Below are 16950 nucleotides of genomic sequence, written 5' to 3'. Positions count from 1 at the left end.
ATTTATGTCATAAACAAATTTAGACATTATATAACTGGCTACCAAGTTTTTCTGTATACTGACCACTCTGCCATTTCTATTGCAAGAGTTTGACATCACTATCAAAGATCGTCCGGGGAAAGAAAACCAAATCACCGATTTTCCGTCCCAAATTCCGAAGATAAATGATCCACTCGCAGTATATGACTAATTTCTGGATAAGCATTTGTTTGTCGTAGCAGTGAAGATGCCATGGTATGTAGATGTGGCAAATTATCTGGCAGTGGGGAAGCTTCCCAGGCATTTGACAACAAGGGAAAGGAAATAGATTGTTTAGTGCAACACTCGATTCTCTTGGATTGGTAGATATATTTTTCACACAGGGTTTGATATGTGTATACATAGATGCATTCACGAGGATGAGATTTATGACATCCGGGAGGCTTGCCATGACGAGCCCTGCGGGGGAGACTTTGCAGATCGAAGGATAGGGCATAAGGTACTACAAATGCACTATTATTGGTCCACTATTTTTAAAGATGTTAAGAAATATGCCCAGGATTTTGATAGCTGCCAAAGGATGGGCCAACCCAGCCAATCTGATGAAATGCCGCTGCAGCCCCAACTAGTCATAGAATCCTTCGAACGATGGGCATCGGAATTTGTTGGCCCTTTCCATTTGCCATCAAATAAGAAAGAATACATATTGGTTGCCACAAATTATGTTAAGAAATGGGTGGAAACAATAGATTTACCAAGAGCTACAAAGGAAGCCAAGATTAACTTCCTCTTTGGGCTATTTGTGTGGTATGGTTTATCGCAGGAAGTGATCACAGATGGCGAAGGGAAATTTGTAGGACACAAGATTACAACCACTCTCAGAAATCATCACATTACACACAGGATCACTTCCCCGTATCACCCGTAGGCGAATGGGCACGTCGAAAGCACCAATAAGGTCATTGAAGCAATTCTGACCAAGACAGTCTCAACACATCGGCGAGACTCGGTTGCTAGACTGCGAGAGGGCTTATGCGCCTATCACACGACTTGGAGGAATACAACTGGATACTTTCCATACCAACTCATGTTTGACAAAGAACCTATTTTTCTGATTGAATTCGAAATAAAGACTCTAAGAATGGCCCAGGAAATGGGACTAGATTTAACGGAATCCCAAACCAAGCAACTTCAACAAATCAACAAACTAGACAAGGCACGACTACTTGCTTTGCAACGAACTGCAATTATTCAGCGTCAAAGGTAAAAGTTGCACTAAAACCTTATAAAAAAGAAGACATTTCAAAAAGGGGATTGGGCACTCCTCTATGACTCTAGATTCCAGGATTTTCTAGGCAAGTTGCAAACAATATGGCTCAACCCTTATGAAATTCAAGAAGTACATAACAATGGTACTCTCACTTTGACTACCATTGATGGGTCTGGCCATTCTTTCAAGGTGAATGGGCATCGGGTGTGTCTCTACCACAAACCACTCACCAAGGAGTCTTTCTACCAGCAGGTATGTGAGGACCCCTCCATGCAAATCTTAGCTATAGGGAGTGATGACCCAACAACTTTTCTTTCGTAAAATTGTGATTTTCTTTAAATTGTAAATAATGTATATGTTCTTTTGATTGATTGCAATTCAGTAGGCATCACCATGTAAATATGAGATTTTTTGTTTTTGTTTTTGGTAAGTGTTATTCAATCAATTGAATGATTGTTGTTCAATCAATTGAATAACAACTTTTTGTATTTTTTGAATTTTGCTATTCAGACGATTGAACGATTGCTAGTCAATCGATTGAACAACACTTTTTGCATTTTTTTATTTTTGTTGTTGAATCAGTTGAACGACACTTTTTTATTTTTTTTATTTTTGTTGTTCAATCGATTGAACAACACTTTTTGCATTCTTCGATTTTGCTATTCAAACGATTGAATGATTGTTGTTCAATCGATTGAACAACACTTTTTCATTTTTGATTTGCTGTTCAAACGATTGAATGATTGTTTTTTAATCGATTGAACAACACTTTTGTGTTTTGATTTGTTGTTCAAATGATTGAACGAATATTCTTCAATTGATTGAACAACACTTTTGCATTTTTTTCTTTTTGATATTTGTTGTTCAAATGATTGAACGATTGTTGTTCTATTGATTGAACAATACTTTTGCATTTTTTATTTGTTGTTCAAATGATTAAATGATTACTTTTCAATCAATTGAACAACACTTTTTCATTTTTTTCTTTTCAATTTTCACTATTCAAACGATTGAATGATTTTTGTTCAATCGATTGAAAAACACTTTTGCATTTTTCTTTTCAATTTTTGTTGTTCAAACAAATGAACGGTTGTTGTTCAAACGATTGAACGGTTGTTGTTCAATCGATTGAACAACAATTGTGCGTTTTTGATTTGTTGTTCAATCAATTAAATGATTGTCGTTCAATTGATTAAACGATTGCTATTCAATCAATTGAACAACACTATCATGTTTTTTCTTTTTTATATTTGTTGTTAAAAAAATTGAATGATTGTTGCTCAATCGATTGAACAACACTTTTGCATCTTCTTTTTGATATTTGTTGTTCAAACGATTGAATGATTGTTGTTCAATCGATTGAACAACACTGTCGCGTTTTTTATTTTGTTGTTCAAACGATTGATGTTCAATTGATTGAACATCACTCTTGTGTTTTTTCTTTTCAATATATGTTGTTCAAATGATTGAACAATTGTTGTTCAATCGATTGAACAACACTTATGCATTTTTTCTTTTCGAATTTTGTTGTTTAAATGATTGAACGATTATCGTTCAATCGATTGAACAACACTTTTGTGTTTCTTTTTGATCCTATTGTTCAATCGATTGAACTATTGATGTTCAATCAATTGAACAATAGTTTTGTTTTCTTTTCAATTTTTGTTGTTCAATCAATTGAACGATTGTTGTTCAATCAATTGAATAACATCTTTTGTGCTTTTTATAGGAAGAACTATGATTTCTTTTATTGTTTCATCATTGGTCATTGTGCCATCTTTCTTTTTCCTTTTACATTTTGAATAAACACCTTCTGAGTGGATTTGTGCTTAACATAAAGAAAAACAATAATGTCAATACCATTATGACCTATGAAGCCTTTTGATAGTTATCTTTATTCAAAAGTTGATATGGTGCATCTCTATAATGACTGGTAGAACATCTTTTCTTTGGACACATCATAAAATGATTCATTATTTTAAAACCATGTTAGCTTATTTTTCAAACTTTCAAATGGATAAATCCCTTTGATATGATGAGATGAGGGTAAAAGTATAAACTTTCATTGGCATTTTTCTTACTTATTACACCATCCCTGACTCTTAAGGAGTAAATGAGCCTCCCTATTTTTACAATAAAAGCATCAAAATATGAAAATAACAAAATATGAAAATACAACAAAAAGAGGATAGGGGGTCTCATCACGAGCCAACCTACCATGATCATAAGGATGTAATAGGTGACATTCCATGTTCGCCACCAAACCAAGGTAATGACATTCTTGATAATTAAAATTGTCAGAAGGACAAGGGGTATCATCACGAGCCGACCTAATCACTTTGTTATATCCTATTGAATGGCACTATCATTATCTGGTCACCATGCCAGCATAGTGGTCTCTTTATGACAAGAAAAGAAAGAATAATCTACATGCTAAAAGGAGGACTCTAACTCATTTGTGGGGTTAAAAAGCAACCTTGTCGAGGCTATGAACATCTGTTGGCAACAATGTCTCTACTTGTGGAATCAAAGTATTATCTTACACTGCCAAATTTTCTCTATTCTATTACCACCTATGGATTCATTTCTAAAGGAATTTTCCCATTTGAACAGTACTCTTAGAAGCCAACATGCATGGTAACTCATGTTATATATTCATTATATTATATTTGTCCAATCACTTTATGACCGTCATTAATACTTACCACCAGTTACACATTTGTTATTAATACCACTTAAGGTGAAAATATTTTGACATAATGATTTAAATATCTTCTTCTTCTTCTTCTTCTTCTTCTTTTTTTTCAGCCATTTTACCTCTGATATATGCATTGCTTTAATTGCTTTGTCATAAATCGTGCCACTTTTAGGGATTGGTTGCCTGCATGTATGAAATACTAATTCTTTCTCTTGCTTTTCACATGCTTGGCGGACGTGGACGCCTTTTTCGCATTGGAGGGGGGATGGTATATGTGTGAATAACATGTGTGACAATTATGGATAATTGAGTTATAATTATTAAATTGATTTCCGGGTAAAGGATTGCATGATGATTGTGTATGCATAATAATGATCAAAGTATTTCTGATTGGAGAAAGGACAACGACCATTATGGATGACATGCAGATTGATTATGAGCCTACGTCAAATATTGCTGAAGAAATGACTTGACTATATATGTTGTTAATTCCCAAAACAACGTCATTTTCCTATTATTTACTTTAATGTTCTTTGATGTTGTTCTAAACTACAAAAGTGCAAGAGAAGTGCATGCGAGTGAACTAGTCATAGGAAAACAACAACCATGGGAGGTAGAGCTATCCAAAATGAACCCACAATGCTCATGGTATCGGATTTGGCTCATGCAATTCTCGAGTGAGCTGGTTGGCTGCAATATCTGAATAAAATGTAGGGATTTCAAGAAGAAATGACACTCGAATTCCTGCAAAATCTACAGAATGGCAACACCACAGTAAGAGACAGGGACATAATGGTCTCTAAAGCGGTCATAGCTGAAGTCACTGGACTTTTGGCTGAGAGAAAAAAATGGACATAGAAGCACGTCCTTCTGCACAATGCGGTTGCAGTGTTCCAAGACCCAGGCGAGCAATTGGTGCGAACAAGGAAATGGGTTCACCCTTCAATGTTACGACAACCATGGCAGGAATTGGTAGTCATTGTGCAATGGTACATCACATGCGACAGTTGTCAGGATGTGGTAAATCCCCGCCAACTCAAATTGTTAGCCATCCTAAAATAGAAAATTTCAGTTAATTTTCCATTTTATTTGAATTCCCTATTGCATGATATCGCTCATCAAGTTAGCAAAGCTAAGGACCCACACACAGTCATCAGTCATCATAGACTGATGAAATTGGTTATCATGCATGCACTATCCCACCAGCAGCTAATCTAGGACAATATTGTAAATCCTACTCTAGTCCCACCTCTAGAAAACCCAGCAACAAAACAGTAAGGGCCAAGAACCCCAGGTCCGAGAAGGACATTGAAAAGAAACAATTCCTCTGTTCCCTTCAACCCAGCCAAACATAGGTGCTCTATGTGGGTGAAGTCCCAGTGACATACTCCAATTCAAACAAATGAGGCCAAGCCATCTCACACACACCTCCAAGTCCGTAAAATGCCCCTTTGCAAGACTATGAGGAAGAGATGGCCAAGGTATTGGAAAACATGGGGATATTTGGTGAGGGAAGAGAACAATATGAGAATTTTGAAAGACATAATTGTACCCCCAACCAATCTGCCTCTATTGACATCCCTGGTTATGATCAAACCATGCCATTTGCTGATTCGCTTGGAAGAACAGAGGGAACCAGTCCCTTCTGTGGAAAAACCCTTTGAAGATGACGTGCATGAAGAGGAAGCCATTAGAGAATAAAATAAGACATTAGATACCGGTCTAGTGGACCCCCAGTTGCATATGAAAACCTGGGAGATGAAAATCAATGAGACGATACTATATTTTTTAAGTCCCCTATGGACAAGGCCTACTCAGAAGAAAACCCAGAGAATGATAAATTCTCAGGAGACACCATTTTATTAGGGTATCCTGAGAGAGAAATTCATGATGAAGAAGAGCTAGAAGGTGAAGCTCCATCGGGAGATATAGTTCCAATTGAAACCCTCCATGATGCCCACACAATACCACTTGAGCATGAACTGGAGGGAAATGCAGTTGCACCACAACTGATTGGAAGTCCCAGAATAAAGAAGTACTACAAGGAAAGGCTCAGAAAAATGCTTAAAAATTATAGAAAATAGAAGAGAATAATTGGGCAGCTAAGAAAGTGGTTAAAAGAAGAAAACAAAGCTAGAAAATTGAAAGTGGAAATGGAGACCACAGGAACACAGACAGAACATTGTTTTGGAAAAGAAGCTGAAACCCAAACTGAGATTCTTTTGCTTTGTTCAAAGGAAACTCAAACAAAGCCATGTCTTATAGAGGACACTGAAATGCAAATTGAAGACCCCTGTGTTTGATCACAGGAGACCCAAACACATTACCCTACTGTGAATGTTGTTGTTTAAACAGATGTTGAAGAAAGCATCCCAACTGATTTTTGCATCACTCAAGAAGCAGTCGAGGATATTGTCCAAATTGAGCCTATGGAGACATAAGATAATGAAGCCCAAATAGAGGAGACACCTGCTTACATTCCATTAGTAAGCGAGGCATTTATTATGAGACTGCATAATGAACTACTAAAGGTTCAGAAGGAATCAACTCAACACAAAGAGGATGTAGTGCCCTTATGAATACATCAAGAATTAAGGAAAAAGTTTGAGGCACTCACAGTTACTGAGGATGAGACCTTTGCTCAGTACAAGGCTAAGAAGAAAAAGATTGAGAAAGCACAGGACAAATTACAAAAGGCTAAAGAGAAGTTGGAGACTATCTACTCTCTTTACTCAGACACCCTGTCATACCAAGCTCCTACTACAAACTATGCATTATTCCTCCTGGAAAGGTACCTCCTGCTGAAAATCAAAGTTGTTAAGGCCAGCAAGTCCATGGAAATCAAAACTACCCAGGACTTTGTCAAATGCTTCAAAGAGATGAACGAGCAGGCACAACGTCTCCTATGTGAACTTTACACCAACCATTTATTTTTGGAAGATGACAGAGACAACAACCCTAGCCCCTTTATAGGGGATGTCCAATTCCAAACATTTCTTTCTTTTGCTACTAACCAACTCAAGTGGGCGAAGGCTCACAATAATTTTGGAAAGCATGAATATGGCATCGACCTATGGGTTAGGGGGGAACCTACAAAAACCCTACATCTCTCTGTCAGGAACAAGAAATTTATGAAACGAGCTGGTTTTGTGGGCTAATTAGGGCCATTCCACACAGATATTATACAACCTGGAAAGGAATACTTCCAAGAGATCAAGGATGAAGCCTTGTCTACATCCATAAAAATGTGGGAAGTCTCCAACAATATTGTGAGAAACCGAGAACCATTTCGATACTGAAACTTTAAAGCTTGCTCCTCTCGTTTCCATAAATACAGTAACATGGTCTTAACCATGGGGCCTGAATGGATAGGATGTCAGTATAGAACCCCAATCATATGGTAGCCTCCAGATAAGTATCACAATGACTACAACTTGAAGGATCAAGAAGTAAACTAGGATTTCGTTGTACTTAAGAAGAAAACTGGCTTCAAAGCTTATAAGGAGGAGGTATACCCTACCTATTCCCTAACCTAGCTGCGCCTAAACTATTTAATTTCATGAGGACATGCAACAAGGTAAGCTGGGGAGTATGTTGGGTCAAGAAAAAGGTATGTTTTCTCCTTGGTAATAGCTTTATTTAGCACTCATCCTCACATGATTATCTTTTTTTATGGATAAAAGTAGAGGAAATAACAACTAAAGTTGGGTAAAAGTAATCAGTAACAAATTAGACGAATCTAAGCAGGAAAAACTGATTTTTACTATCTTTATGTGTAGAAGACGTGAATTGGACGATAGTTGTTCAATCGACAGAACAACATCATCTCATAAAGGAAAAATATGGTGCCAGAGGCAAAGCAGGACAATGAAAGACCGGGCATACCTATGCTATTTTATGACAGAATCAGATCGAGTATTGTGAAATCATAAGGATCCATTGATCCTGAGGATTCGCTTTTATCTATTTACTTTTCTAATTGTTATATATAAGGCCGAAAGATAAACTGCATGACTAGTTCATAAATTCACAGTTTATAATTATTCTTTTGGACATATAATACTGTTACTTTGGTGATGCTATAACTATGTTATCTGTTTTAATGAAGAAGATTGCATTTAAATCATAATTATATCCCGAGTATCTCATAGAGGATACTTTTGGCAACTCTAGTCCCAGTCAAGAGAAGATCTATTTCTTCACCTGTGCTACAATATTTTCTATTATATTCTTTATTTTTTGTTAATGTTAAGTTAATATCATTTTGATTATTGTGAGGATTGTTGATTTCGATTTGATTTTGTTGTTCATTTGCGATTCAGATTTAGTCATGTGTTATATATGAGTAATTCTTTTGGTTATATTGGTTATGTTAGTTCCAGCATTAGATCATTGATTCATTTCAAGCAATGTTATCAGATTTCAGAAATAGAATTGATCACTTTCCACAACATAGTTATTTTATGTTCAGATATCATTTGTTTTTCTATTATCATTTGTTGTTCAATTATCAGTTGTTGTTCAATTAGGATTTGTTGTTCAATTATAATTTGTTGTTCAATTTTCATAATTCCCTTTAATGATTGAGTAAGTTAGTTTCCATTCCATTTAAGACTGCCAAGTGTGATTCTTTATAGTTGTATTCAGATTCATTTGCTTCCATGATTGGTTAAGTAGAATTGCAACGTATGTTATGAATTTCTTTCGAAGTTACTTCTTTCAGAATTGTTTGGATTGAGTTTGAAGAATATAGTCACTAGAAATTGCAACGATTTATTATTAGTTAACCTCTAAATTCACTGCATATATAGTGTTGACACTCTTGAAATAAAAATACTTGCCTTGGGTTGAAAATTAATGTAGGAATTAAGATTGCCTGTAAAAAGACATCTTAGTGCACCAACACACATTAGCCAAAAAGATAATGAGAAAGTGTAGAGCAAACAAATTCCACTTTTCCGTGGTTTCCTTAGCCGCGCAGTGCAACATTTGGGTTTAGTTCAACTGGGTCGAATATTTATGCATGGAACGTTTGGAGGACTCTCAAGAAGTACAAGAAGAGGGTAATACATTTCAGTATGCATGGTTAATCTTGATCATCACGCTATTAGCATGGAAGGAGACAAAGGATTCCGAGTTTCCTCCAGTTGAAGAAGATGTATGCAAAGTCGCACGATATGTCTCACTTTGGAATATCAAGGAACCATCGTGTGCATAAGAGAACACGATCTTATTTATATTATTTCATACCAACTTGCACATGGCTATGAACCAACATCCCAGGCTATCACCAAGTTTGTATGATCAATATCACAATATAACATAGTTTAAGGTAGACTTTCACAGGATATATGTAAAGGTTTGGAAGAATTTGATGGAGACATGGCATCCTTTGCCATATCGAAAGATGACATTCTTGGGATAATACAACACTTGTCAGCAGAATGGATGACCCCAACCATAGAAGACATTGAAGCAGAGAAGGACACCACACCGCATGTGGGTCCAAGTGGAAAGGAAAAAGGAAACAATGAAGAAGAGATAGATCCAGAGCAGAAACAGGGTACCCAGGACCCACTCAATGAAGTAATAGCAAAAACATGGACCAAGATTGATAATCTCTACAAAGCGCTCTTGACAGATGCTCAACAAGGTATTTCAGAGTTAAAGGCACTGCCGCAAATAGCTAGACAACCAAAATAGATGGGTCAACCACTGCAGCCATAGTGACAGATAGAAACAACATTTGGATTAAGGATTATGTAGATACCAACTGGAGTGTTACAATTTGAATCAACTGAAGACAGAGAGTGAGCAAAAGGGTGGGACCGTGTCAATATGAAAATTGCTGCATTGCCAACTCAGATATTATATGATTTCCACCAAGGTATAACAAATGAACTGTAGGAGCGAGAACAATGCACTTAATTGTTAAATATTTAGGTGGAGAAGGAAAGAGCTTCACTGAAGAAGGAGCTCGATCAGCTAATTAAGGAAAGGGATGGAGAACGCCAACAATAATAGCAGCTAGAGGAAGTCATCACAAAAACGTGTAGTAAACTTTTGAACGTAAAGGTCCACGAAGAAGAATCACTAGCAGAAAAGGTCGTGAAGCACAATCTCGCAATAAGGGATTCAAAGAATAATTTTGTGGAAATGAAGTTCGAGTATGAAATGAAGATTACTGAGCTGTAGATGAGGCTATATCCATTCACACCACCAGAAGTACATAATAAGAGGGAAATGGATCTAAAATTTGCACTGCAAGGCATCTCCGACATTGTGGTGGACTGTGACAAACTATCAGATGAAAATACGCATATTTGGAATTCACTGCAGGAAGATCCAAACATTCAGAGGATTGAAGAGGAGATCTAGACAAAGCATAAGAAGTTGGAATAACTTCAAGAAACTGTGCGACTGCGAAGACCTTAGCAGTCTTGTAGAGGCTCACTAGAATCACCAAAGGATAGACTCTTCAAAAACATATTGAAGAGCTTTGGAGAAAAGAGCATCTTTTGACAAAGATGACTCATCCATAGCAGGATGAGGCCCTCCAGCTTTTGTAGGCAGTAGATGATAGGCTCAAGGAGCTATGACGAAGGGATAAAGAAGCGCTACAGAAGATTGTCGAACCAACAATAGAGGCACTACTGGAAGAAGTGCGTCGAGAGGAGAAGCAGGTAGCAAAAATATTTCAACAATATAATGATTCCTACATGAGCATCATAGCAAAGATTCATGGCACAACAGCTGAGTGACTTGGGACGTGTCACATATGAGTGTTGGGGGCTTGTTGAGCATAGCCCAACTTGGCCACATTTTGGGCAGATTTTGGGGAGAAATCCAAGTTTTGTGGAAGAATGCAGGAGAATGGATATCGCAGAGTATGAAGTGAACCACGCAACAAAGCAGGATGAAGACCACGCAAAAAATTCACCGTGCAGCATCAGGGATTTGCGGTAAAGCCCCTTCCTTTTTGTAAAAGCATTAAAATTTTGTAAAGTTGTTGGTTTTGGGCCATAACCCCTTGTATTTTGGAAACCATGGTATCAGGTCCATGGTAAGGTAGCGATTTAAATCCCTCATGTAATAGTATATGTAGGTGTTACAGGGAAAAGTGTCTACTTAGAACTGCTCTATCCCACTAAGGTGTGACAGTTGCCTTAGAAACAAACAGAGAAAAACTACTTTTGTTTTTCCTTTATGAATTATAGATAGAGAGGAACAGAAGGACCAACCTCTGTCTTGCGCTAATCCTTCAATTCGATCCCTCTCTTCTTTGATAGTCCTCAGCTACCTGCTCCCTTGCACGCCTAGCTTCACAAAGTACCTGTAAGATCACAGAAGCATAGCACTATACAAAGACACGGATCTATAATCATAAACAATCTAGGATCAGATGTAAATTGACCATACAAATGTAACAAGCATCAATGATACAAAAGCATGGAGGTAAACTCAAATAGTTTTTATTGATAAACAAGAAAAGAGCCAGGAGGAGTTACAACCAGTTGTTCTGACCCAGCATCAACCTCCCAGCAAAGAAGCCCCTCTTCACCTCAAACAAAGCTTAGATCACCCAACAATCTGATGTTTTTCTCAGAAAACCAACAGCAATTCCTTACAATATGCAAAATTCCAGCCTCTGGATCTCTGGGATGAGGGATCCATATATAGATATCTGTAAGGGGGATGAGTCAGCTTGTGATTTTATTAGTGTCTTCTCTCTGATAGTTCTTACTTCCACTTGGAGACTGAGGGCCTCTTACTCATCCTTGGTCGAATTCAGTGAGGCGAGTGTCACAGGAGAAGATTCTGGAAGCTTCCATTGCCTCTCCACCTCGCAGAATGACACTGCCATTTGTCATTTCTCGCCCATCGCACCCCACAGAAGGGACTTTTGAAATGCAACGCACCCTCACAGTGTATTTGGGTGAGATGCAACGCACCTAGCCAGTGGGGTAGCTGCAATGATCTTGTTTTGACCAATTCTGAACAGTTTCTCATGGAGAACTTCTGGGAGAAGCTGTAATCTGTTGACCTTGTTCCTTTAGGGGTTAGAAAAACACTTTTAGGGACTTAGGAGCCCTTGGTTTATGGACATTTCATGCTTGGGGTTGTAGGGCCCAAAAATGTCTATAACAGTTGCCCCATAAAGTATGAGGCCGTTAATCGTTTGGTGTCGGGTGAAATACTTTATTATGAGGATCCGAAGTTCTTTCAATGCTGGGAGGAGACCTGTAATAAGATACAATACAATACATTATCTTCATACTATTTTCATGATCTAGCTGAGGCGGGCATTCCCATGCTCAACTTTATAAATTCATTTTCACGTACATAGGACAGACAATCGTCTGAGTGTAGACTGATGATTCTGGTAGAGCCATCATCCTCTTGATAGGATGATTATCTGTGCTGCAATGATGTACATTTAATGTCTTTATTTCCCTGAATATATATCGCAGCCCGGATGGATGAAACTAGATCCAGGGTCTTCAATCTCGTCCGATCTTCACTCAAAGTACAAGTCGATCCATGTGAGAAATGTTCTGAAGTCGAACATGGAAAGACATCGCTTGATTATCAGTCAATGATGTAAACTATTAACAAGCGCGAGAGGAATCACCGATAATGATAATGACCCTCAAGGTACTGCAGTACAATTCACGTGGTGTGAATAAAGGACTTGGCGTCAAACACCATGCAATATATTTCAGTCGAAGGCCATTGATGTAAACCCATCGCCGGAAGTGAGAAACTTGCCATTGAGGCATGCAAGCTTCAAATTACTGAATGGGGTGTTCCTAGATCAACTTCTTGGATAATGAGTTGATGTCGACAAGAAGTGATCCGTCACAGGAGGGCCTTAATGAATCCCACATCAATGACACGAAACGAAGCAAATAATTTAAATGGAGGTGAAAACGATCTGGTGATATAAGGTTCAGGGTGGTGGTCATGAAAGAATGGAGTATAATGTATGGTAGTGGGTGAGACACATGTGAATTCTCTGAATGACTTCTCTTGAACATATCGGCGACACTGATGTGATGGATTGGTAGCATTAACCCCAAATGTGGATGGTATGGCGTGACCATGGTGATGTGATCGGTGAATGAAACAACCCAACCCGACTCGGACACGGAGCGGAAGTGTCATGTTCAAGAGCGACTTGCTACCAACAAAGTTTCTTTGAGTTTTCTTCCCAATTTTCCCCAGTCATTGCTGACCAGTTCCTCTTTATTTTTGTCAAGCTTGAGGAGGATAACATATGTTTGTTCTATAATTTGCCCTTCGGGAAAACCCATCGCTATGTTTTAATGAGCCTAGCGATAGTGAAACTCGTTCTCGTCTATAGACAAGTTTGTCGCTATTAATCTTTTTAATGAGTTTAACGACAAATATAACTCGGTCCTTTTCAATTTTAGAGAGTCTGAAAAGGAACGTAAAGGTAACTCCAAAATTCCTTTTTTGTTATCTAATCCCTTACGTCCGAAAAAGTATAAAACAATACAGAAGGGATGGATTTTTGATACTTTTAACGAGCCGAACAAAACAAGCGCTCGATCTTTTTGTGTAATAATCCCTCAAGTCCAAAAAGATTAAAATCTAGAGGAGGGATAGCACTTCCTGTCCCTTTAATGAGCTGGAGAGGCCAATGGCTCGGTAATATTTTCATTTTTTACGCATCAGTTGAAAAGAGCTTAAAGGAGACTCGTCTTTCGAGTTACGAGTGATAAAACGGGTAGCAGCTGATTCCAGGTAAGGTTTGGAATTTTCCAATCATGGCAGTGTCACAAGGATGGCTAGTGAAATCACTCTTCGCAGCTGTTCCTCAAAATGGGTAAACAATCAAATGGAGGTGAATGATCGGCCAATGAAAAAGTGGAGGTGATGGTGCAAACACGACCAAGGCTTTAATGGCTGAAGTACTACATTCACGATGGTTATTTACCGAGGAATAGTTCATTTTTTAACGAGCTTAAACGCGGGTGGAAACATTTTCTCATGTCTTATGTTTATTTTTTAACGAGCTTGAACTATGTGCTCAAACTGCTCGATTAATCCAGTCGTGTGATAAGAATGTCTCATATAAAACGGAAACTTTTAGAGTTTTTCCCCATATCCTTTCTTTATGCAAGTTAGGAAACGACTAATCCTACGAGTTTAAAGGGTTAGAGGTCCTACAAATTTAAAAAATAAATAGTCGCTCTTCGCTTGCAGGCCAAAAGGCTTGCATGCCCCCAGGTATAAAACAGAGTTTCAAGGTCACCTTCTATTCGAGTTGACAAAACATTTTTTATCAGGAAACGTATACCTCTTTCAGGCTACCCAAAGATTGTTCTATTTAGTGCGTAAACAAAACACTTCTCCGGCGATGTCTACCGAAATACACAAAGGTGAGCGGTGATGCCCGCCAACCCACATAACTTTGACAAGAGGATCTTATTCCAGTCCAACTCCCTCTTCCAATCGCGGACGGGAGTACGGAGGTCATATTCTCTCGCGGAAACCTACCCTATACCCGAAGTTTTCCTGTCGAAGCAGACCAGGGTGCATGCCCCCTGGGTTTCAGTCATGTCCCCCCGAATCACTCGTGCTCATCAAGTGGATGGACCGGAGATTGAGACATTTCTTGCGTGAAAAGACCATTTAGGGATGGTATATGACTATTTGCTATGCGTGATCCAGGAAATGAAAGCTGGTCTACGAGCTTGACCATTCTTCCTTCGTGCAGAAAACACATCACTCTAAAGAGTGATGAGACAATGGCTCTCATGCAATAAATATAGTCTCGTCCAAGGAGTAGGTTGTAATCCAGGGCTCCTTGAACTACCATCACATCCATGTGAACGGTTTTCCCTCTCAATGTTATGGGCACATTGGGAAGGATCCCTAATGGTCGACTGGTTCCTTTATCAAAGCCTGTTAGATTTCTCATGTCAGGAAAAAGCGATGGCGAACCAAGTGCTTTCCAAGCAGTTGAGGAAAGGATACTCGCAGAAGCCCCTTCATCTATGATGGTACCAGCCATAACCATTATATATATTTGAACAATAATTCGGAATGGTATACTAGCTGGTAAACGGGGTCTGCCTAGTTGATTCCAGTCGAAGGAGACAACTAGGTTGCTTGGAGGTGGGACCGAATAGATGGCTGGGTACGACTCTGACGGACTTCCTTCCTGCGGTAAAGAAACGGGTAAATTGACCCCATGTTCGTTGGAATCTGTGCTTATGAAAAGAAATTGGACGATGTCATCCTTGTTCTCTTCGGTGACTGTATCATCTGAAGACGGAACCTCTGAAGGCAAGACCGGGTCAACTGCCGCCTCGACCTTTTGACTTTCATCTGGTATGGGTTCAGATGTTTTATCTTCAATGATAAATGCTTCGGCCAACCACCTGAGCGGGCCAGCCGGATTTTCAACTAGTGACGGACTCGGCAAGAGTTTTTTATACCCAGGAGGAAGTCGTAACGGTGAAACCGGACGATCGTCTAAAACTCTTTTAGCTTTGTCTAAGAAGGGACAACGGTGGACGGCATGATCGCCTTCGCATAGTTTACAAGGAAATCTATACTTTCCTTTTTGTCCTGGGGCTTCACTTTCACTAGTTGACGGTGAGTTTTCAACATGATCATCAGAGGTTGATGACACCGGGTTGTGCAAACGAGGAGACCAGTCCCTTAAGATCTGAGGGATACAAGGACAATCTCTGTGATAGTGGTATCCCTTGCAAATGACACATGGCGATTTAGGCCTCGTCAGTGCAGTGTGTGGATTTTCACTAGATGACACTCGTTTGCCCCCATTTGCCTTTGGCTCCTTCTTCTTCTTCTCTTTCTTCTTCTTTTCCTTCTTCTCCTTAGGTACTTGATTTTTGGCTTTACCAGCCCAATCAAGCGAAGATGAAGGAGGAGAGGAAGAATTAGAGGAAGTAGAAGGTTGGTGGGTAACTCTGGACTCGTCTAATTGCTGATTCGATTGTTCAGGAGTTGTGGTGTTCTGAACGAGAGAGGTTGAGAGGAGCCACACAGGCAAACCAATTGTCAGTCCTGGAAGCGAAAATGTGGCCATATGGGGTGCACCAACATCTCCCCAAGAGGAGAAGGGACTAGGATTTCCTCCAAGGGGAATCCCTTGGTTGGTGGATTCCATTTTCTCAACCCAAGATCAACGTAGGAAAGGGGTAATGAATATTCCATTTAAAATAAATTTTAGACGCTTTGACACAACTTGTTTTTTCAGTTTTTAAGAGTCAAGAAAAAAAAAAGATGACTCTAGTCTCCTTCAATTTTTAATGAGCATGAAGTGACAAGTGCTCAGATGGACCTTTTCCGTTAAGGAGTATGAAAAGGAACGAAAGGGACTGCTCTGGAAATCTAGGTAGAGGGAGTACCAAACCAATCGTAAAACTACAAAATACTTTTTATAGTATGGCAGTCAGTCTTCCCGAATGCTGTGTTCAGTGCATTGCGATCGATAGGGCGACAGACATAGCTTCTTATGGATAAAGGATTAAGCCTATTGGGGTCTCCCAAAATATACTCGATGGTACGTGGGAGCACAAGTCCGTACTGGCACTTATCGTCTCAAAGTGGAGGAATCACCCAACCATCAGTGAGAACAACAGTTACCAGGCTTTACGACGCCAGAATACGTCTCTAGCCTAGACTTCTAAATGTTGTGTGTTAAGTTCCAAAGCGTTGTTAGATTCATTGAATTTATTTTAAGTTGATCTTGTTTATGAGTTTTCCTTTCGGGTTCACCACAAGATGTAGATGTAATTCCTAAAATGCAATCTAAGATGATAAACAAACTTTTTATCTCCTTTATGCAATGAAAATCCTAGCTACTAGGGAAAAGAAAGATAGAATCTTTTCACAAAGAGCAAAGAGCACACTCTAAATGCACTTTCCTAAATCAAGCCAATCAGACTGTCTATATGCAAATGCACATGCATGTATTTGTTTTTCGACTTTCTTAGTTTATGAA

Source organism: Pinus tabuliformis, chromosome 3_1 (assembly GCF_031772625.1).
Source record: "Pinus tabuliformis cultivar Carrire ecotype Pingquan chromosome 3_1, CPIR1, whole genome shotgun sequence".
NCBI lineage: Eukaryota > Viridiplantae > Streptophyta > Pinopsida > Pinales > Pinaceae > Pinus > Pinus tabuliformis.
The sequence above is the reverse complement of the archived record's forward strand: the minus strand, read 5'-3'. Positions refer to the sequence as shown.